This window comes from Python bivittatus, unplaced genomic scaffold, assembly GCF_059951505.1.
Source record: "Python bivittatus isolate LINGU-HERP-01145 unplaced genomic scaffold, Pbiv_v1 ctg000980_np1212, whole genome shotgun sequence".
NCBI classification, from domain to species: domain Eukaryota; kingdom Metazoa; phylum Chordata; class Lepidosauria; order Squamata; family Pythonidae; genus Python; species Python bivittatus.
Window position 1 is genome coordinate 56,233,031 of NW_028277125.1, and position 25,258 is coordinate 56,258,288.

A 25,258-nucleotide genomic window follows, 5' to 3' on the forward strand; every position below is an offset into this window, starting at 1 on the left:
TTGGACAGAAAAAGGAGAGTGCTTAGCCTAATATTTAGAGCAGTGTTTCTCAATCTTGGCAACTTTAAGATGTGTGGAATTCAACTCCCAGAATTCCCCACATCTTAAAGTTGCCAAAGTTGAGAAACACTGCTCTAGAGTAAACCTGCTGAGTTCCTGTTATATGACAGTTTCCTTGATGACTGGATTTGTCTTTCTGTTTGGAGCTGTTGTGCTCAGCTTCAGATCCCACATGGAACACCTAGATGGTTGTGTCTGTGCTGGCCAAGCTCATCAACACCAAATCAGTTCCCTGGGCACGCTTCCCTTTTGTTCTGTTTCACATAGCTTAATTGACTTGTTCCTTCTCTGAGAATTTTATGGACCACTTTAGCTTATCTCCAAAGCACCACTACATGCCTGCAACAAAGGCACTTACACTTTGCTTCAAGAACTGCTGTGCAGGCTTGCTGCCTCCTTTAAGGCATCAGTCTCTCTGCCATCATCATTAAGGTGGAAGCCTCCATGAAGCCTCTCAACAAGCAAACTGTAATGTACTCTTCCTTTCAACCTTTGCTTTATCCAAGGCAGAGCCATCCTCTGTCTTCTGATCCCCACTGGGACTTAAAGAAGCCAAAGAATGCAGTTGGGTGTATCTTAGTGTCCTGCAAAATGCACCGTTCAGCATGCTTTCCTCGTAGCCATTTTTCATCTCTGTGTATCAAGGCTCAATTACGCTTTCAGTCCTCAAGCAGAACAAGTCAAACATTTTTCAAGAGGAGATCAAGTAGGAATTTTCCAGTCCCCTGAAAGCTTTTTCCCTCTGTGAATGAAACTTCTGCTTTTCAATCTTATTCTCAAGTTGATTTAGAATTTTGCTTGTGATTTCTTTTGATAGCCTTTTTGTATTTCCTTTGTTATTGGAAAGTGGCACAATGTGCTAGTGTTATAGCTTTTCCATTGTCCCTCAACCAGCCTGCAAGCAGTCTGGCTGCCCTCACTTCCTGATTTGAAAAAGCCCAATGGAAGTTGCTCCTCAAGGTATGTTCCTTGTGGGTTTAATTGTAGCAGAGGAAGTCAGAAAAGGAGTAGGCTTCTGAAGAGTGATTGCATGGTAAAAGGCAGCACATTCATACATGTCCCTCATCCACCTCAGAATGAATCGACAATTAAAAACACTGCACTGATGAGCGTTTAACTGAAATGTCTTTTGAGGAAAAATGAAAGGGAACCAAGTATTTTTAATATTTTGTTTTACATTTTAAATGTATATTTATTAAACTTGTTAAAGTATTTTAATTTCAGAATACAGTAAAAATACAGCAATAATGAGAAAATGGAGGATGGGATGAGGAGGATAGGATATGATATGATATATTGGGATGAGAAATGATTATAAAAAAGGAGAAAAAAGAGAAAGTAGTTAATCTTATTTCAAAGTCAATAAATTTTCAGCAAATTAATCAAATAATATCTGAAAAATTATTTAAGGCTTAATGTTCTCAAAGTCTCTGTATACATTAGATAATTTTACAGTCTAAATTTAATAGACATTATGAACACATAACTGACATGTTTCATTTTACAAAATCAGTACAGGGGTTTCCTTTCCTATATTACAATCTGAGAGGTGTTAAATAAAACCTATACTCAACATTTGTTTGACTTATTTGAGTTTTAAGAGCAAAATGATGAACAATCACCAAAACATACATCCACTGGGATATTCAATTGCCACTCAAGTTCTGTTCTAATAGAAGAGAATACATGTAGCTCAGAGTGAACTGTGGAGTCCTTGGGGTTCTCTGAGCTTGGTTGTTTTCTTGCAAATGTTTCATTACCTGGCTAGGTAACATCTTCAGAGCTAGCACTGAAGTAATGAAATGTTTGCAAGAAAACAACCAAGCTCAGAGAACCCCAAGGACTCCAAAGTTCTGTTCCTTTTTGTCTGGACTATCAAATTTAGCCATCATGGCAAATCCAGGGTTTACAGTTGATAAGATGTGGCTTGATGATATTACAATACTGTTAGGAGGAAATGGGGTCATTTAAAAATGATCTTCATTAGTGGGTTGGATTTGTCTTTTAAAGAAATGACACTAGTTTCCTGCAGAGAATGTGCTTAGTAAATAAAACAAGATAAAAATTAAGATGTGTAGCTATGCTATTTGTAAAAACAAATAAAATGTCATAAGGAGCTCAGCGGGGAAGCTGCTACTCCATCACCATCTTAGCTAGACTTTTTTCCTAGTCTTAGAAAGATATGGGAGTCCTACAATTCAGACCAGATATTTCTTCTGGTCAAATTATCTGCCCATGAAATGGCTGAGCACTCTGTCTCTGGCAGTACAATTAAGTAAATCAAAGCCTAATTTAGTCCTGTGTGTCAAGGATATTCAACAGAGGAGCTATTCAGTTTTATGTATCCTTGGCTCTGGACCTCATCTGAGAATGCTGCTACTGTCTTGATTTCTATATTCCCTGTGTTAACAGAGATAACCCTGCTTTGGATACAAGCTACTACAAGGTTTCTGGACATATGGCACTAGGCCTGTGGTCATATCTCCCTTCAGTGCTGAAGTATTCTTCTTCTTGCTTTAACTCCATTTTAAATTCTTTATCACCTATCTAGATTTTATTTTGACAGGCTACTGTGTGTTTTTAGTATCTTTTCTTATTGTTGCTGAAGAAATATTAATGTTAAATAATCCTTGTGGTGGATGTGCACGTTTCTCCTAGTTGTGAGTTCCTTGAGCATATGTCAGGAAAGGAGCAAAAATTCTAGAAATAATGAAGAGAAAATGGAACCCTAGCAGAGTGTGATCACATGAGTGAGCCATACAGGAAACCCACATGTGGGGGAGGAGAGAAAATAAGTGATAAGGAAATTATCATTTAAAAATTGGTACAAACATTGTTATTTGTTTGATTACATGTATACTGTACACATTTTCGTAAAGGCTGTGTGTGGGGGTCTCGTCTCGTGTCAGAAATGCAGGAACTGGAAGGGAAATAATTATTAATCTAAATTTTAAAAAATTAAAAACTTTAATAAAAATATAGATTTATATAATTCTTGCCCAATGCTGGGCCGTATTGATGGCAAAGGTATTTCCGACCAGCAAGTCATTCTATGTGCATGTCGGTCCCAAGGGGTGCTGCAAAAGGTGGATAATTGTTTGAATAGCACCACATTCACAGTAAATATCCTTGTCCTCAGGAAGAACCCCCCATTTTTCCATTTGATCTTTAGCTCTAGCCAAACCAGTGCTCAGTCTATTTAAACATCTCCAAACCATCCCCTCCTCCTCTGAACCTCCAGGCAACTCCTCAAGCGGTTCTATCCAATCGTAAAAATGTTTTGCTTGGGATTTCCATCTTTTTAATCATTCTGTTTGAGGTGTGGTAGCAATCTCCTCAGCGCAATCTATAAAAGCTCCTCCTTGATTTCAATCTTTTTGTGGGAGGTACTTGGCCAAATAATGGGTGTACCGGATCATGTAACACCTTTCCATATTCCACGTCTTGTGCCATGCTCCTTCTAACACCTGGCAGGGCTATTCCCGCCAAGATATACAGTTTATCAAGTGGGGTGGGGCACAAACATCCAGTAACAATATGATGTATCACTAAGCGCCCTATCCACATGTATAGAATGCGCAGACTGGCCCCAAACAGGGCAGGCGTACTCAGCTGCCGAGTAACACAATACAAGGGCAGCCATTCGTAGAGTAATAGGATGGGCACCCCAGGCAGTTCCAGCCAACTTTCTGAGGAGTGGGGATATTTTGCTTTAAATTGCAACAATTGTGTGTGGGGTGGGTGGGTGTATATTTATATATACACGCACACAAAAGCTAGTGTGGTAAAGTGGTTAAGGTTAAGGTGCGGGACTAGATGAGGAGAAACCAGGTTCTAGTCTTCCCTTAGGCATGGAAAACAGCTGGGTGACTTTGAGCCAGTCATTCTCTCTGAGCCCTAAAACAGGAAGTCAAAAAAGGCATCGATCTACTGACCACTGTGGAAATTTACAGTTCATAATCTTCATGAAGAGGCCTTCCTCCTGCAGGAGATTGATTTGGGCTGAATATATGCGTGTGTGTGTATGTATGCGTCCGTGTGTACATATATATGTGTGTGTGTGTGTTATTAAATAGATAGATGTATATATTATTTTAAGCAACGTAAAGCTTAAAGAACTATCTCACGTAATAAGCCTTCCTAATACTGTGGGTTATGTCTCGTGAAATACTGCCATTGTCTTTATATCCCTTTGCAGCTAGTTAAATTAAATACTACTTAATCATTTTCTTGCCAGGTTTATAAAGTAATAAAGTGTTCAGTGATTTTGGTCTCTCATTCTCTCAAAATCTCACTGATTTTTCTCTCTTGGGAAAGAGTAACATTTTGATATGAATAGGGAAGGATCAGTTTATGAGGCTATTTAACTGGCTTATTACTTGCCATCCCCTTTCAAAGGCAGAACTCAGGTACAATACCTTATAATTGTAATACATCCAGTGTGGCAGAGGAAGAGGAGAAGTTGGAAGTGAATCTCCATTCTGGAGATTAGATGCTGGTCAGGACATCAATCTGGGTTATGGGGTTTGGGGGGGTGCTATCTTGTGTACTCACAAAAGGTCTCAATTTTACTATCAGCATCAGTAAGCAAACTTCAGGCTTAATCGTTTTTGTAGTTTAAATTGTATGCGCTTCATATACTTCCAAAAATGTGCTAAGCTAGCTGAATTTCATTTAGAAGTGTTCTCTTGCTCATTCTGCTGAGTGGTGACTTTTGCCCTAAAATCCTGCTCTGAAGCATCTGTGTTAATAAGGACATAAGGTATTAGTCAGACAAATCAAGAATAACAAATGCTTATGAAATACACCACTTAGAGTCATTATACTCACAAATTGTGCTACTCTATTCCTTGAATATGACATGACAGTCTATATTCAAAAAAATCCAAAGTCTAACTGGCTGGATTCCAGTAATTTAGAGTTACTTTTTTATGAGATGGGCAGCTATATAAATATGATCAATAAATAAAATATCCATAGAATATATATTAGTTGCTATTTTGTAGATATTTTAGCAAAATCATATTTGAATATGTTTATATTGTAAGCAACTGGAAAATTTTAGTAAAGGGTAGTACATATATACAGTACAAACCATAAATAAATAATAGGAAGGCCACTTAATAAATAGGAGATATTAATGAATATTCGGCTCTCAATTTTCATTGAATTGATTAGGATAAATGCTGCAACTTTATGCATAATCATTTAGAGTTAGGTCCCATTTTGAGCATTAACATTTTCTTTTGAGTAAACCTGTTTTCCTCACAATTTCACCTTTTATTTGAAAGTTAAAAGTCAGTCCAATTCCTGGTGGGTACATGGATGCCACTGAGAGGTATGGAGGCCAGTGGCTCAGAGGCCAGTGGCTCTCTGAGAAGCCACTGAGAGGTATGGAGAACACACCCGCACCACACCCAAAATACTTTCCTCATTTTGGATCTAAATACTGCACACTTCTGGATACATGTCTAACTTTCTAATGCAGATGTTGAATCACTGAGGAGGCATCTTGATAAGGGTTTGATTCCACCAGTCCTCTGCCTTACTTATGATAAGAGTTCCAGATGACACCATCTACCAAGGGTAATCTTTCTGTCATTTCCCATTATTTTGTCCTTTATTTTTCTTGCCATAAAATATCTGTCAAGGAGAGAAAAATGGAAGACCTCCAAGTGACCTTTGATTGCTCTTGCAAGGAGCTTCCATTTAGAAGTCCTCAGAGTAGTCAGTTACAGCATATATTCTGTAATTTTCTGAAGAAAATTGCTGTTTAAGAAGGCTATTGCATATGGTAAATTTTATGTCTCTCCTCAGCAGTGTTTTCAGTAAGTCAAAACATTCTGGGTAGATGACAAAACTAGCCCTTTTATGGTTTGTCTCTGCTTTAAATCAGGTAGGCAAGAACTGCTATATTTCTTGAAAGAAATATAGGGCAACCATGTTTTAACAAAGCACCTGGGGTTCAAGGCTTTCATCTGTCATACACTGACAGAAAGAGGGCAACTAGCACCAAATAGCTCATTTTAAAAAAAAAAAACCTAAGGAAGTAGGTAACTAAAAATTCTCAGAGCTAATGGAGAATAATACAAACTGCTTATGCATTGTTGCAAGGTTGAAGGTGGATTTTAGAAAACTTGTCAGCAACTAAAAAGTCAGCCATTATAAATCATTTCATTCCCTCTAATGACTTCATGGCTTCTGCTTTCTGCCTTCCAATGTAAATGTAACTGATATCAAGCTTTACCTTACCAAATGTAACTGATATCAAGCTTTACCTTACCAAATTCCACCACTTCAATACAGCCATTCAAGTAAATATGGATATTTTGTGAAACTCCCATAAGCCTATTCAGTGGTAGTGCTATTTTTTTTTCCTGGTATCTGGAGGGAACCAAGTTGTCAATTTTGCTCTATTTTAAATAAGCCTAAATATGTTATTAAAGTAACATACTCCACCCTCTCTGTACTTGTTCTCTTTTATTGATTTTCTTATGTCAAATTTGAGCATGATACCTTCTCAGGGCATGTTTATCCTCATTTACTTTGTAAACTAACCTAAAGTCATTGAGTTATGACAAGTGTTTCTTCCTGCACGCTGTTTTAATGTATTACCTATAAATAATGGATAATATGTCAATCTGTAAGAGAACAGGGATGGTATGGATAATTCTATTTTTATGGATTTTTTTTCCTGTGCTTGTGCTGTGTAAGTCTCATTCCTGAATGTTAATCATGACTAAATAATTCTTCTTGAATTAATGACTTGAAGAGGTACAGACCACCACCATATTTGTTTAATATACTGCACTCATGCATTGGTTGAAGACATATTTAAATAGAAGCCCTTTGGCAGTAGTGTTATCGCTATTCAGGAAGACAAAAAACACTGAGAAAATGAAACTGGAAATAACTTCAAAACAGCAACATCTTTTAAGTGGAAATTATATTCAATTTTGTGTATAAAGTGATTATGATACGATTACCATATCTAGGTTGCAGAAACCTGGATGACTACTAGATGGCAGAAAAGAGACATAGAAAACTCAAATATTTTTCTGCCATCTAATGGTTATCTAGAATTTTGCAGACCAACTATGATATGCCAACCACTGTCCATCCATTATCTTCAGTACAAAACATGTGTGCAAAAGTGTTTTGCTTTTTTAAAAATACAACTACATTAAAACATCAATAGCTGCATATCACTTTGGGTATTCTCATGTTGGGATGTTTGCCAAATCAGGATGATAGCAATACTGGATTTGGGTTGCCAAAATCCATATCACCACTCAGTGGCAAGATAGAGATAGTGCCAGCGTTATTTCGTGCTCAACTGTTTCCAAATAGAAGCATTTGTGCATAAAGCTTCAGGGCTTCACTCCAGCACATAGCTCTGCTTGATCCTAAACAGCCAACTCTTGAACAAACCTTTATTCTTAAATTTGTTTGTTGTTTAGTCGTTAAGTCGTGTCCGACTCTTCGTGACCCCATGAACCATATTGCGCCAGGCCTTCCTGTCCTTCACTGATTCTTAAATTATCTTCTCCTAAAATCTGGCATTCCTTTACCTCACAGTTATAAGAAAGTGCTGTTTCCATCCCATGCCCAGGCCTGAAACCTAACTGAAAGGGGTCCAGATAATCTGCTTCATCCAGGATCCTCTGAAGCTGTGGGTGACCACCTTCTCTACACCTTCCCTTTATGACATAAGTTGTGCAGTTTCCCCTTTTGCCAACCTAAACTGGATGGTAGGTTGGAGCTTCAGTGACAATGCCAATCACTGCTTGGCTTGATCATTAGAGAATCTCATATGGATCCAACAAATCTCTTCAAAACTGATATAATACATGTCCTCTTGTAGAGAGATTTTGTTTATATTTAGTATCAATTATTAGACACTATTTAGCACATTAAATTATTACACTCAGCTTTTTTGTCTAGCACATTATCTTGGCTTGCTCAGCTAGAAAGACTGCAAAAACACACTGCTATACGCAGATTAAATTATGATTGCTAGAGAAGCATGCACAGATGAATACCTTGGCAAGGATATCATACTGGACATAATTTAAAAATTCAAGGGAATCAACATACAATATTGTATCAAAGTAATGCATTTTTATTTTCGTCTTGAATTAGATTGGCCTTTTCTAGGCCTTTAGAAGCAAGATACAACAGATCATTATTCTCTGATCATGCAGATGCATAGACAGAACATTTTTAAAAAGTAATATTCAATCCACTGTTCAGTACTGCAGTTTTCCTGTGATGCTGCTAGACCATATTCCACAAAAGAATATTAATAACTTAAGGAAATTATAACTATTACAGGGTTGAATCCTAAACATGCAGTTTTTTTCCTCTCTGCATGTGATAAAAGCTATTATTTTTGCAGTTCTTCCTATTGTTCTGAATTATATTTCAAAGATATAATTTAACTACAGATTATATGCTAGATTCTTGCAATCTCCCACTGCACAACACAGAGGAGTTTTATAATGTACACTGTGAGCAGGCACTTGCTAGCTATGAAGATGGCTGGCTTAAGCATCATTAACATATTTTTATAACTTGTCCCTCTGATTAGCATTCTCACTGTAGCCATTTTTTTTTCTGTAGCTAAAACAGATTTCATTGGCAACAAGAAAAGTCTGCAACAGCTGGAAAGACAAAGGCAGTCAGGGAAGAGGGCCATAATTATACAGGCTGTAAAGCCACCCGGTGAACCTTATGCCCCAAGGGACAAAGCCTTGCCATGAACATCCAAACAGAAAAACAAGCAAAGAGACAGTTTATGAGATACTCCACTATGACTAATGATGACTTGGCACTAAAGTGGGGAGAAAAAAGAATATGTGGTTCTAAAGTGGGGAAAAGAAAATCAAAATGTGCATTCAAGTAAGAGCAATTTGATTTTAAGAACGGACTGGACTGGCTGTAGCAGTCATGTTACATGGGGAGGGAAGGGGAGTAAAATCTGTATCCATAATCTGAACTAGACATGTTCTGTTTAATATGCATTCCTAATCTGGAAAACAAAGAAGCACAATTTAACTATGAGTTAGTTTCTTAAGGGCCATAGCCATCTCCTTGTTTTTGTTAATACAGTAATATCTCAGTTCATGAACGCTTCTGTTCACGAACAATTCAGTTCACGAACAGCAGCAGCATTCACAAATTTTTGCTTCCGTTCACAAACTCTGCATCAGGTGACAAACATGACCCGCGGCCATCTTCCCTGCTCTGACACGAGGACATCTTCCTCTAGGCGAGATCGCAGTCGCAGACAGACACTTGATGTGAAGCTTTTTGGTGTCGCCTCAAGCAAGGTTAGTGTTCTCTCTCTTCATACTGTACTGTACTGTGCTTTGTTTCATATTTTTGTGGTTAAAAAAAAAAAATGTATGTTCAGAATGGATTAACCTTATTTACATTGAACCTTATGGGAAAATTTGATTCGGTTGGTGACCAATTCGGTTGGCGACCACGTTCGTAGGGGTCAGAACAGATTAAGAAGTATGGACTTCAATTCCCAGAATTCCTCAGCCAGCATCAGCCATAGAGTATCTTCAGAGCAAGGCAGAATGATATTTAAACTAATTATATTTGGGAGTTCTACAATGGTTCATATTATTTACATTACTTTTACTTAGAAAGGGATACCCTGCTTAACTTCTTTGGCAGTTTAAGATGCCTAATTCAGTAAGTTTTTGCTGTTCTACGTAACACCCAACAATATACAGTGAGCTCTCACATGGTCAAAGGAAAATGACAGAGGGCTGTCCAGTCAGTTTAATAATGCAAGCAAAAGAAAAAAAGAACAAAAACTGAACATTGATCTCTCTTCTTGATACACATTCTTTTATAATAGCTTCTTTGCTTTTTGACAATAAAATTCTTCATCAGAATTTCCTGGGCATTTGCAGCCTGTTTTAATTACTCCCTGTCTAGCCTGCTGGGAAAGAAATCTGATATGGATATTTTGGAGCAGAACAGAACACATCCTAGAAAAGGGGTTAAATAACAAAAAATGTGTGTAGAATAAGTACCAATTCTACAGTGACAGAAATAGTATGAGGAATTATGGTCCATGTTAGAGCTGTTACAGCCTTCAGTGATGGTACTAAAGGGGCTGTATGTGTCTGTGTTTACCAAATATGAGGACTAGGGATTTTCCCTTTCTTAAAAAATAAGCATTTTCAATGACATGTTAAATCTAGACTTTGAAAACTGAGAGATACCCACCAAAGGTGACTTCTACATTGATATTTTTTTAGTATTGGAAAACGCAGACAATGTTATGCAATTTGGGTGTCCTCCTGAATTCTTGGCTCCTGCTCAAAAAACAGGTGACAGCAATGGCCAGGAGTGTCTTTGCCCAAACCCATCTTGTATGCCAATTGCACCTATTCCTGAATTGGGATATCCTGCTTGTGGTCATGCATGCCTTGGTCAATTGTCATTTGGACTAGTGCAATCCACTCTATGTGGAGCTGCCACTGAAGACCACGCAAGAGCTACAACAGGTCCTGGATGCAGTGACAGATAGTTATGAGGACACCACAGTAGACCAATGTAACACCATTACTTTATGAGCTGTACTGATTCCCAGTAGGCTTCTAGGTGCAATTCAAATAGTTGATTACCACATATAAAGCCCTTCATGGCAGAGGGCTGGGTTATCTATGGAACCACCCATCTATGATAATTTCTGCCTGTCTCAAAAAGATCTGACAGGATGGGCATGTTCCAGGACCCCTTTGTGAAATAATGTCATCCGATGGGACACAGGAGGCATGTCTTCTCTGTCATGATACCTGCCCTGACCTATGAAACAGTGTATCCCCCAAATTTAGATGGCTTCAACCCTCGAAAAATCTGGCTATTCTCCCAGGCATTGGGTTAGAGTGTTAACTGTGATTGTTAAGAGAATGATTGTGGTTGATATATTACATTCTATTATTTTTTATTTTTGGTTATTTGTTTTTACCCAATATTAGCTGCCCAGAGTTGCAATCTGTGAGTTGGCTAACCATATAAATTGATTAAATAATTGTGCCTGTGTGTGTATTTATTTATACACACACACACACACACACATGCATACATACATACACATACATTCATATACTGCCACTGTTTTGCCTCATCAAGACTATTATTTTTTATTTTGTAGAAAATAACTCATAAATCCCATCAACATTTCATTGTTCATAAAATGTTTATCAATAACTATAAATTCATCCCAGATTCTACATTCTCTTGCAGGGTTATCTAGAAAATGAGCTATTTGACCAGTTCAGAACCCCATTCTCTGTTTTCACCTTTGAGCCCATAGAATAGAAAGCACAGCATTCATGCTCTGCCCTTGATAGTAAAATTCCAGATGACAGTAAAACGAAGGCAACTGCAAATGTATTGTCAACTACTGAATTTAAACCTGGCAGGTTCTCATGAACATCTAGATAGTTGCTTCTCGATTACAAAGGCAGATTAACATATATGTTCCTTGATATCCTGAAGGAGGGCGGAAAGCAGCTGACTACTTGCATTCCCTTTACAAATTTCGACCTATATTTTTACACATTTTGTTTTTTCTTTTATTTTACTATTGCCATATCAAAAATCTTATTTACAAGCAGATAGTTTTATTTGTGGCACTTTTATCTACATATCCTGAAAAGAAAAGAAAACATCATGGGGAAAAGAAGAAGCAACAGGGAGTGAACTCTGGAATACAGCTATCATCTAAGCCACTAACACAACAAAAGGTAGATGACTTCTTGAGAGCTGAGAAGATGAAAGCTGTAAGTAATGCTAATTATAGATTAAGTCCTAAGCATATACCAAATAAATATGATGTGCTGGAATGGGATCTACCAAGAGAAATGGAGTGCCAACAATTAATAGAAGTGTCCTCCTCATTGCTAGGGGAATTGGCCTTGCAAGCCACCTCTAGTCTCTTTGTCCCACTACCTTTTGTCCAACTACCTCTTTAGCTGTGGCTGCTGCTGTACATTCACCACCTGAATTATTCACAGAAGAAAGCCATGAGGGACAATAAACATGTACGCTCCAGCATCTGCTAGAAGAAATTGTTTCTCACTCATCCCTATACAAACAGTGGCTGAGTGGCACCTTACAGCATGAAGACATCTCTTCCTTATGAACTTCTATTCTAGTTAGTCTATTGTAAAGTTGCTTTTTATTTTTCTAGCAAACACATCAACCTTTTATGAAATCTACTACTCTTTTTATCTCCAAACAAAAACAAATGGAGGAAGCTCTAGCTAATGTTCATCTTGAATTGATTATTGGGAAAGACTTTGAAGATTAAGGGTAACATAGGCACCAAGTGCTGTTATGTTACCAGAACATTTAGCTCAAAGACAAAAAGGAGGTTTCACTCACATACCTTATTGCTGGGCATGTGCTAATCCAGGAAAGCCTGCTTAAGTGACATTATTTAAAGAAGTTTGAGAAGAACTGAGGATAACAAGCTAGTTTAGGGTGTACAGGGCAGACCACATAAACCCAAATATTTCCTCCAGGGCTTTTCCATCAGCTGCTACTGCTGAGACACTCACTTTACTGAGTCTTATAATAGGGTTCATCCCGAAGTGCCTGTATCTGTCTCTAATGAAATATCAAAAGAAACCATGACAAATGTTCTTAAAGGATATAGAGAAGCCTTCCCAGGAGGGAAAAAAATCTTGGTTTGCCTATCTATAGTTAACACATTTCACCATGGATGTTAACGTCTTGGTCTCCCACCCCCACATTTCTCAACATCCAAAGCCCTTTCGTTCTAACAAGGCCATCAGCATTTCTTGTCAGCCACGGGAATTATCATTATCCACCAAAGAGTCAAAGCTTACCTGACCACAACAGCTTGATGTTATGAAGGTATTTCAAGTGACTGTGTATCATTTTCAAAAAGAATTGCAATATGCTGGTGTCTTCCAGCTCCAACAGTGTAATTAGATTCCCTTAGCTGCAGTCTGAAAAGAGCCTGATTGAGGGCAATGGCTAAATCTGAAGATGGATCGCATATTGCCAGTGTATGCTGCAGGTGGTTTATCACAGCAGCAAGTCAATTGGCTTTTTGGACAGGCAGCATTTCTAGAGAGTTGAGACCTTTCCCCCCCCTGGCATTTGCTCAGGCACAAAGAATGGTTTCATTCTATCTGAAACAATTTTCAAATAAAACACTCATGAGACAGTATTGCAAACCTTAATCAGAAAACACAGACCAATGTAGATTGCCTTTCTGTATTAAAACACTGGCCAAATATTCAGAATAATCTAAAATGCTTTATTTTACAACTTTCTAGCTTCATTAAAACAAGTGCTATGTTTTATCTCATGAATATTTTTATGATACAAAGTCCTAATACAAGTAATCTGGTTACAAAAAGGCTCTCATATCAATTTAAGTGCCATTTTTAGATCTGAACCCTAGCTGTGTCCTTGACATGTAAATTAGTAGTATCTGGAACTGCAAAGTTATTCAGGGTCCAATATCATTTATAAAGATAATATATCGGTTATTAAGAACATTATTGTAACATTAATAAGTTGTTGAGCCATTCTGTACTATCTCTCTTTTCTGATTACCATGTCAGTCTTCTGGGATGGAGCAAGATAAGTAATATATTTATAGACTATACACATTTCAGGGATAGAGTCTTTCGCACCTTAACGACAATTTACTACAGAATAAACATTAAGAAATGAACCAAGTTGCTATCCATGAAAAAAATGCATGGAAATTAAAGCCCAAAAAGTGACTTTGAACGTGCTTTTAGATACATGACACATATCATCCTGCAATGTATAAAGAGAACATTCCAAAATTTCATCCTCTGGTAGATCTTATCTGACACTTAAACCTTGGGCATCATGGATTTTGCTTCTTTGGGTTCCCGTATTGCAACCATAGCCATTCTGTTGCCATACACATATGGCACCTATATTTGATCAAAACATTCTCTATTTTTACATTGTATTCTTTTATTGTTACATTAGCTCTATCTGTTGTCATTTTACAGTACCTAGAGTCATGTGACTGAAAGGGTCTATAAATCCATCAATCTATACTATATTTTTGTCTTCAAAATGTACTGAAATATGCTCAAATGCAGAATAAGAACCAACTGTCTAAAAGAACAACCATGTTTCACAGAATGTAGATGGTTTCTGACCTAAAAATAATTTATCATGAATTCAACTGCTATCATACAAACAAATACCATTTAGATAACTGGATTGTGAGAACGCTAAGGGATTTGAAATCGTTGCTTTTTCCACTCTTTTATTGCCCACACTTCATATTCTAGAAGATACTATTGTAATTTTACAGTGGGCCTAGATGTCTGAAAATTTAAGCAATGCTTAAATCTGAAGGCTGTTGAATTCAAGGCTATCCTAGTAAGTTCCGTTCATTAGGAACTGGAAATGTTGACCCCAGATGCAAAAAAAATGACCCTTTTTTCCTCCTTGCTTGACTAAAGAAACTTTGGCAGGAGAAAAGCATTTGCTTTTTCCAGTTTCCATGTTATGTTTTATAGCTGTGTCATAGTGAGTGGAACAGATCTCTCTCTCTCTCTCCCTCTTTCCTGTGTAAGCGGCAGATGCAATGAAATGCAGACAAGCACAACTCAGGGTACTCAGAAGCCATTCTTTTCCAAGGCACTATTAATCATCTTTCATGAAACGAAAGAGGAGAAATATAAGTAACATTAGTGTTTTCTCCTGCTTGTTCACCCAAGTCCTTGAAAGTCTTGTCAGCCTTAACATGTTTACAAAAGGGATTTCTGACATTTTAATATCTTTTCTCATATTTGGTTCTTTCTTTCTTTTCTTCCCCCAACTCTGCCACATGCTTTTCCTATTTGGTTTCAGCAATTTAAGGACTCAGGTGTTTCAATTTTTATCCTTCATCCTACATTTTCCGGGCAAAATTTCAAAGCAAATTCCAATGTGATTATGCAAACACATGTATGTTGTAGATGTACCTCATCTATGCCTGTCCTTAATATTGTTTTAATTTCCAACAGTTTCTGTATGGCTGATTTGATCCCCCCCAAATTCTAACCTATTACAACCCGCTGTGGGAAGAAAGGACTTTATTTAATCCTGCGGCAGCTGGATTTCCACTGGCATCAGTGTCCTTCCTTTGTTTAAAAAAAGAGTATATCAAAAAGAGAGGGGGAGAAAAAAATCTAAGTCTTCCTGTTGATTAATATGTGCAATTAGTGGAGTAGAGAGAAAGCAGGTTGATATGTTTCAGTCCATCATGGCTGCAAAATTGAACTGTGAGTGCTACCTAGTGCACTCAAGTGAAGCAGGCTTCATGCAGGGAGTTAATGGAAACGCAGCAAGCTTTTCTTTTTAACAAAGCACTTCAGCAATTATCTCTGCATACTCACAGTAAAATGAGATAAAGTTGGTCAGAGCATTACGAAGGCCGTTCGTGGAAAAATAAATTTACTGCTGCTGCCAGTCATTTGGAACCTAGTTAGTTCATTGTTTCATTCACTGCACTATTAGCTAAAGATGCCAGGCCATGTATGTCAGAACAAACAGCCAGCATGCTTCAAAGAGGGGATCACATTTATTAAGGGCCTGAGGTAGAAAACTTGCAAGAGGCCCATAAAGAGGTTCATTGTGAATCAGAGGCTGTTATATTATCACTGATAAAAAGGAAGTGATGCATGCATTGTGATTCTTGCCATATGGGCCCTTCAGCTGGTTCTCTGGTATTGTCCCTTACCAGGTCCCTCTGCCCAGAGGCAGAATATATTGTTATATGTTGCCCAAGGAAAAGAAATCCCAGAGTTCATTTGGGGAAAACTCTAGATCATGAGCTTCTTTCCTTCTTCTCTCTCCCCCCCCCCCCCGCTTTTTTTATAATATCTGCTTATTTACAAATATGCAACCCAGGAGGTAGGTAGAGCAGAATAAACATCGGCGTGCAGACATTCAGTTCAGGGTTGAATCAGAGTCAGAGCGTTCACTTCCATATTAAATTCCATGTCCCTTTAGACCACTTCATCAGTAGAAATATATTTCAGGACAGTGTTGGTGTATCTCTCCTATACAAGGCGGGGGGAGTCCACTGTCTCACATTGTCAGCCCCTGTCAGACCTTCAAGGGAGTCCAGACAGGAAACCAAAACTATGAGTACTAATACTACCTTTAGTATAAGGTTACAATAACAGAATCTTGCAAGTCTGAAAGCTCTTCCCCCTCCCCTGCCTTTACTTTCCAGAGAACTTGGGAGGGTCCCTTCTGAGATGTTTTCTCCACCCCCATTCCTGCCTTGGACTCAGATTTCTCTTATCAGACCATTGTCTAGGCTGCAGCTCTTCCTCCTATCTCCCAAAGTTATTCTCACAACCCATTACAACCCCCTTTCAACCATTTACCCTCCCTCCTCAAGCAATTAAAACAGATACCCCCCCCAAACCTTATTTATTTTCTGGCTTTACAACCTACCTGTCCTCGATAGAATTCTAATAAACTCACAATAAAAAAAAGTGGCTTTTTCCTTCGGCACTGGAGCCAGGGGTGACTGCAGTTTCCCATCTGGAGGAGGGCAATAATTGTGAGTTCCTGATTTAGTATTAATGGTTGTATACTGAGTTTAACTGGAATTGTTTATTTTGTTTTGTGGTTTATTGTGAGTCTCCACCCCCCCCCCCAAGTCACAGTGTTCAAGTTGGGTGGCAATATACATTTCTTAAACAAATATATTAATTAAAATAATCCCATTTATACAATGACACAGCTGGATAGGTACAGGACATCAAAGATGGAAGGTTTTCCTTGACTGAGCATGCAGCAACCACTCTCTCTTAAAGAGGGCTGGCTTTCAGTTATCCTACATATTATATAAAAAGGAAGCAAAGAAGGATGGAAGGCCTAGTTAGGGGACTTAGCTCCTACTTTACTTGAGATTTGTTATTCTTCTAGAACTTTGGATCGATGAGCTCAGAGCATAGTGAAAAGATGGTTGTGCTTTTGGAAAGAAACTAGAAGACTTAAAATCAGGAACTGAAGAAATGGGTTGGCTTTCTGTTGATTAAATGGAAAGATGGATCAATATCAATATGGGCAAGATTTGTTTAAAAAAAAACAGAGTCACAATCATATATCTATTGTAATGTGTATACTTTGTTTTATGCATGTGGAGCGATTTATTTTGTTTGCTTCCCTTTTTAGTTTCTTTTCATACTTTTTATATTTATTGTTTTGCATGTTTCATTTTTTTCATATTTTTCTAGTTGTTTCATATTATAGTTATAAGTAAATATCGTCACTAGACTGATTGTATTATTTTATTTGCAGTTCTGGGTTTGGGATTGTTGCCTTCCCTTATTTTCCTTGTATTTCCCTTTTCCCAGTACATTCCTTTTTACAGCCTAATTGAGATTTAGCTAATTAGTTTAATAAGGGAATTCCTCATTAAAACCTCATGCAAGGCTGCATGGTTACATAGCTATGCCTTGCATTTCAGGATTGTTATGCACTATCTTTCTGGGCTTCGGGCAAGAAGATCCAAAATACTATTTGGTCTATGGTCTCTTTCTGACTTTCTAACCAGGAATCAAGGCTGTATTTTAATACACGTACCTAATGTATTTTTCTTGGTTATCATGCATCATTTCTCCCCATCATTTTCATTAACAGAACAAAGACAGCTCTACCATTTTTTATACGTAATTAAAACAGAGATGGATAGCTTTCTTGTTTCATATGGAAATTCCCTAAACCAAGACTATTGCCTTCCTAATGCTGTAACAGAAAATAAAGTATTTATATATAAATAAAGATAAATAATTCCTCTGCACTATTGAGGAAGTGCTAATTTTTAAATTTGCTAATAATAAAAGTTTTGTATGCCTTTGATCTGTTAATTAATTACTGCCTAGATGAATCCTGGTTGAAAGTGATGTCTAGTTTAAGAAGCAAAATACAGAAATGGGAAACTTGGTAGGTCAATGGGGATTTAATAGCCTTTCATCTGTGCTGATCAAAGTTATCCACCCTGACCCAGATGAAGCAGAATCCTCATTTTAGTCTCCTTGATGAAAGATTCACTTTTCTTTCTTTTTCTTTTTTCTTTTTTTTCCTCAGATTTTCAATGAACTTCACAACAGAATTTCAAAGCCATCATTGTTCATTACCTTTTACTAAGCTAGGCTTAAAGTGTAACAGAGCATATCTGATTCCAAAGGCAATCCTTATATCAATGTTATGGAAAGTTAGATTGGTAACAGTGTACTGGACACATTTTGAAAAGAGATTTTATCTTTTCTATATGCATTCATACATACCATCTCCATCTCTGGTCACCAGATTCTTTTAAATATTGTTTCAACAATCTATAATGCTTTTCAATCAGATATAAAGGTAGAACGAAAGAAACATGTGATTATTCTATGATGCCATTTATAAACCCTTTCCCATCATCTCTTTAAACTAATTTCATGCCTTCTAGGATACTGAAGGCCAAATCATATTTTCCACATCATAGCATGTAATTTAACCCTATTTGGGTTGATGCTCTAAGCAAAACATAGCCAGGCAACAATTGTGACTGAATTCATATGACTCTTACTTCTATGATCATGCTTCTTTGATCACATGATGTCCATGGAACAGGCTGTGCAGTCTAGCTGAAGAGGGCTCCAAATGTCCAATTTCCTCCATCCTGCATAGGGTGTGTTTGGAGAGTCATGTATCTGCCTTTGCCTGCACATCATAGGCAACTACAGAATTCAGTTGGCAGCCTAGGCCATTGTTTTATTTACCTCAATATATCCCTAAATTGGACACATTTCAAGTTGAAGTAGAAGAATTTAACCATCATTAAAAGAAATGTTCTGGAGTCTTCCCTATGAAAATGTCCAGAGACAGAATATCCTGTTCCAATGGTGTCCTTATACTGCAAGACCCTCCTTTCTTAAGGGTACTATAGATATGATCAACCACAGTTCTCATCATTCACAACTAAAATGCTCATTAGTCATGCTGGCTATGATTATGGGAAGTGAATTTCAACACAATGAAATGGAATTTGTTTGGGGAAGTTACCATCAGAGGAAGAGAGCAAAAAATTAATCTGAGATCATATGTCTAGCCTGATGGTCCACAAATGAAGTACCAGAATACAGATCATAAAAGAATGTTCACAAATTTATCCAACTCTGGTAAAATGACATGGTTCCCATCATACTATTTTACCTTCCTCCTGAAGGATGCCAACAATGTGAACTTTGATTTTAACAGTAGTATTATTGCTAATTATTTGCTTCTTTTAAAATGACCACATCCTAAAAGCTGGTAACTTATCAATGATAATACTATTCCAGAAAAACAAAACATATAGATGAATGAGATGAGGCATACTTTTAAATTAAGCAAACAGCACATTTGTGAAATGCTTTCAGGAATGAGGGTAGAAAGCTGTATTTGTTTCAGCTCCAGCACTAATCTTTGCTTTCATGTGCCTGTAATTGCCTCTGAGTTGGTTAAGTGCTATTTCCATAAAGAGCATCAGTAAAGCCAGTGGTTCTCATCATTAGGCAATTTTCGCTAATTGTAGGTTGGGGCTTCTGTTTGCTTAATATGTATGGCTAGCTTGTTCCCATAAAGGAAGAATCTGATAAAATAAAACACAGGCACCTGAAGAAGTGTATGTGCACCTTTTTTAAAGCCAACCATCCTGTTCATCATCAAACTGTTTCAAAATATTCTTTAGGATTTGTTTTAAACTGATGGCAATGGTGTCGCATTAATCAGATTCAATTTTTCCCACCAAATGTCATATGAGTTTATTATTAGATTAGGCTTTAGGAGGTTTAATTTTAGACTTTGTGATTTGAGTGGTGCAGTGAAGATTAAATGCTAGGCATAATTAAAGATGTTGATGTTGTCGGAATGAATTATAAACCTCATTAAGTGCAATGTCCTATACAAGTTCACAGGAACTAAAGGATCCAAATCTTACTAGAAATTAAATTTAACAATTGAAGTAGCGAGAGAAAAGAAAGATGCAGATTGGAACTGGAATGCAATTGAGTATATTCGTTTCAAGTGAGATCATGTTTCATGTAATTAATTCTCTGTTTACAAATAGTTACATTTGCTATTAATCTGAAATATTTTTCCCAAGAATACCATGCACACTAGATGATGGACATAGCAGTTCTGCATGGTCTAATGCTCTATCAAGCCCCTCAAAGCAATGAACAAACAAGGAAGCAAGAATTACACAGACTCGTATACCATATTTTTAATATTAGGTTTTGGCGTAAAGTGTGCTGGGAATTTATTAGCAAATTAATCAAGGTAGAGCCTCTTTGAACAATCAGAATCCCTTTTTCCTAGTTTTTTTGCAACCTGGATTGAATTTCCTTATCTCTCAGTTGTTTACATCTAACAATCCTCCCATTAATTTCCCAGCCTCTCCACAATCTCTCTCACACTCATGTGAAAGAAAATCACTTTTAAAAATATGCTTACTGGGAAAATATGTATAACAGGTGACATGACTACAAACGATAGGAATTTTCAGGCAGGGAGTGTGTATGTCAGTGGGCTTGGCAAATTTTGTAAATGAATCAGAAACCTAGCAAACTAAAAGTCATAAAATACAGAAACTGAACTCTGTTTTACCCATGGCAGAGTCAAAAATTCGATTCCGTGATAAAAAACCCCTCAGTAATGGCAAAATATTTCCCTGAAAATCAGAAAAAACAATACAGCAATGCAACAGCAAAAACAAGGACCAAAAAAGGGCAAAAATCAGGCAAGCAGACCCACACTACCAGAAGGGCTTCCATCACCCTCGCCAAAGGCCTGGGCAAAGAGCCAGAGCTTCAAGGCCCTCTGAAACACCAGCAGGTTAGGAGCCACCTGGATCTCAGGGGGAGCTGCATTTCAGAGGGCAAGCGCCGTGACAGAGACAGCACACTTCCAGGGTCCTGATGGATGGCATCGTTTAATCAAAGGAACTCAGAACATGCCAACCCTATGCCATGTTTATTTGTTCTGTTTGTTCTGTTTAATGAAATAAAGGCAAAAAATAGATGTCCACGCACAAGAAGTTAATAAAAAGGAAAATTAATCTTCCGAACCATGGACAAACATTATACAGAATACATATCTGTACAGAGAAATACATAAGAACAAGGAAGAATTAGACTTAACTAACCATGCACATGTAAAATCCTAATGCAGCCTTCTGGCTAAACTTGGCTACCTATTTCACCCTAAATAAAATCTTCTCAAAGCAGAAGTCCTCTGCTTCTTTTCTTTGAACCACACCCAGCTTTGGGGGTAATTCCAGCCAGCTGTTACACACACACACACACACACAAAACAGATCTTGTTTTCCAGGCTTAGGCACAGCTAGGGCTCTGTTGCTAGCTGTTTTCCTTCCCTGGAAAAGGAGCAGTTGGGGCATCTGACTGCACCCATGTGCCAAATATATTGGTGTGTATTGAAACTCAAATGTCAGTTGGCTGCTGACTGACTCTTGCTCAATGTGGGGTGGAGTTTTTCAGCTTCCACATACGTAACCATCATGTTCTTTCATTTCAGAGTTAGCAAAGTTATGCAGAGCACAGGAACAGAGTAAAAAACAGTATGTCAAAGAAATTAAACTCATTAAATAATGGGGGTGGGGGTGGGGGGAGAGTAACCATAGCTAAGTTTATTTTATACCAACATCATTTACTATATTTTTCTATACATGCAGATCATCTTGCTTCTATCATACACCCATACCATTTCACACATTTCCTTTTGTTCATTAAAATTCTTACCTTTTTGATTATCTCATCTACTCTATCCAGCCATGATTTCTTGGTCTTCCTCATTCTTTGGACCTTTTCACTCTTTCATTGTAATGATATGTGGGAATGACCCTGGGAAAAAGGAGGAAGAGCCACAACTGAGACAATTGTTATGCAAAAGGTATCTCAGCCCACAGAAGGAAAAGGGGTGTGGGAAGTGTCTTAGAAGGGAACCTCCTTAGTTTTGTGGAAAGTAAAAGTAAAGGAGGGTTAAGACTTGCAAGATTCTGTTACTGTAACCTTACAATAAAGTTAGTGTTAGTGCTCATGGTTTGTGCTTCTTGTCTGGACTACTTTTAGGGCTAACATTCATACATTTGTTTTGGGGTAAATCCTTACCAATTATTTCTGTGAGACAAAACCACATTAGTATATCTCTTTTATAAGAAACACTTTTGTAATCAGTCCACACTCATTCAGCTCTCCTTCATTCTTGACCCTATTTCTTCTTGATTTACTTCACACATATTCCCATTGCACTTCTCCTGACATACCTGCCAGCCCTCCAAGGTAGGCCAGGTCAGGAAACAGACACTACAGGTAGTACTGGAGCTTTATTGTTGGAGAGTATAATAACAGAATATTGAAAACCTACCACTTTCCCTCTGCCCACTGTTATACCAAACAGGATCAATTGGATAATTGGTATAATCCCAATTGGTGGGATTATCTTGAGATTCTTTCTCACTCCATCTTCTTCTCAGGTCTAAGTTAGTGTTTATCCATTCTTGCATTCCTTCTTCAACAATATCCAGCTCTCACTTCCGTAATAAAGCAGACAAAAGCATGTTATGCACAGCTATTTTCACTTCTTCTGACAAAACACTGTATTTATTCCTCAGAATAAAGCACATACTACTTACCTTTCCCCCAGTATTTTTATGTATTACATTTTATATTATATTTTCCTGTCTTTAGTAAACACTTTGCCATAGTACAGAAATTCATATACTTGCTCTATGTTTTTGTTAAATTTTGTGTAACTTGCAAATATTCAGTCCATTCTCCCAGTTAAATATAACTACCTTAGTCTTTGATGTATTATTTTGCAGATTCATACTCCTGACTGCATCATATAATCTAATTTATGTTTGCTGCAAATATTTTGGGTCCTCAGCCAACCTGAGCACCACCTGCATACAAAAACAGATGCAAATTCACATTTCCAAACAATAAACAACATTTGTTTTACATTTATCCATAATAAATATGATCCAATAAATCATATTTATTCATTCTGATTTATATGGCACTTCAACCACTAACAATAAACCTATAACATTAAAAAGTCAAAAGCAGTTTAAGCAATGATATAAAAACTAATCACAGTCAACCTAATGCACTGTAAGGCTGTCTTCATTCATCCCACAAGCCCTCCATAAGTCCCACATCTTTAAGGCTCTTTGAAAACATAATAAGGAGGGCATGGTCCAGATATCCAGGGGTACACTGTTTCAGAGGAAGAAGCCTTGACAATGTGGTCCCCACAGATAATGTTCCCTTTGTAGTGAATCTTTCACAAGCCCGTCTCTCTCTGATCTCACTAGATAGGTGACTCAACCTGAACTAGGTAGTTTTGGAGATGTTCAGGTCTTGGGCCATGTAGGCCTTTAAAGGTGACAACCAATACCATGAAATGCACCCAAATGTTACCTGGCAGTCAATGCAATTCCTGTGGTTTTACATGGGCAAATCTAGGAACCGCATAACTATCTCAACATTGCATGCTGAATCAGCTGCAACTTCCAGACGGTCTTCAATATACTGCTCTTACTGCTTTCAACAATCAAGCTTTAGCACAATATTTGTGCAAAAATTCCATAATTCAATACTATTCGCTTTATCATAAGCTTTCTCAAAATCAGCAAATGTACAATAAACTTTCTTTCTTACCTTCATATATTCTTCAATAACTTCCTGGAAACCAAAAATCTAATCTGCACATGCCTGTTGGGCCTAAAGCCACAGTGCATTTGCCACATTTTGTTCACTATCACCTCTTATACCTATTTAGTGAGAATTCTGCCAAGAACTGTCTCAGGAACACTTAACAAACTAATTCTCTTGTAGTTTGTGTGTTCGTTCTTGTTACATTTCCCTTTGTATAGAGAATGATGTAAGCATTTTCCCATTAATTAGGCATAGATGCCATCTTCACAAATATGATAAGCCATAGAGCTACTTCAAAAGCAAACCACAGCCACATTGTAACATCTTTTCAATTATTCCATCTATACCTGCAGTGTTAACATTCTACAAATACAAATACAAAATACTTTAATGACCAAGTATAAAATATATACAAGGAATTTGTCTTCGGTGACGAACAGCAAGATCAACGGTGCGTTTGGATAACAACAGAAAATTCATAAACAGTAACAATAACACTGCCCAGTAAAATAACTTTTCCAAAAGAAGAAGCCACTGTCCAGTACATATCAAATCATACAGTATTTAACAGAGCAATGGCACAAGGGAAAAAACTATTCCGATGTCTAGATGTTCTAAAAGATTCTCACAGCTTTTATAATTTCCCTTTCATCAACATTTTTAGGCACTAACATTGATTTATGCAGAGTTTTCTGGGCCTTCTACTCACAGTAGTTACTCTGGGTGTACAAGGTTAAAACACAATTAAACAATCCAAACTACAATTACATCCAAGGTCAAATCTATAATCCCACCAATAAAAAACGTTAACCAGCATTATAGCAGTTATGTCAGTTCCACTCTTCGCCTTAGCACTATTATTCCCACAGAGCTCTGAAGGACTTCTTCCAGTAGAGGGATACAGTATTCAGGTCCCATGGGGGAAACGTCCTTTGGATCTGGAGTGGCATGTATTTGCAATACTTGTTGGTGGCTCCTTAGAAAAGCATGTTTCCTGCTTCAGATAGAACTGCTGCACACATCTATCTTCCAGCATTCCACATTTCCGATCCATCCTAAATCACTTCATCACTTTTTATTTTTAATTCCATACACTTTGCTGGAGGTTCTGTTTTTAGCCCTCTTCACTCATCTCCAAAACATTATTTTATTTCCATAAAAGGTGCTCTGCACTTTCTCTGACTCGTTTATTTTTAACCATTCCATGCTATCTTTGGTTACATTATTTGCAGCTATCTTTTTATCTGCATGCTTGTTATAGAATATATTTTCATTCTTCTTTCCTTTTCTTTTGTGTCTGTTTTGTCTCTAAGATCCACTCCTGACATTACCAAAAAAAAAATAATCTGTCCCACATTCAGTACTTCTCATCACCCTTGCATATTTCTCTAATTCTTTCTGTCTTTCATCATAAACAGTCAAATCAGTTATGCCTTATG

At 37.4% G+C, this 25,258-nt stretch overlaps 1 long non-coding RNA gene across 1 annotated transcript; it reads right to left on the bottom strand.

Annotated features, from left to right (window-relative positions):
- Positions 1–9,321: 9,321 nt before the first annotated feature.
- LOC148213595 (uncharacterized) lies at positions 9,322–24,893 on the bottom strand. The gene is made up of 3 exons (XR_015794447.1): positions 22,525–24,893; positions 21,900–22,001; positions 9,322–9,429 (listed from the first exon to the last, which is right to left on the bottom strand). It is a non-coding gene; the product is annotated as an uncharacterized LOC148213595 (long non-coding RNA).
- Between the last annotated feature and the right edge of the window lie 365 nt (positions 24,894–25,258).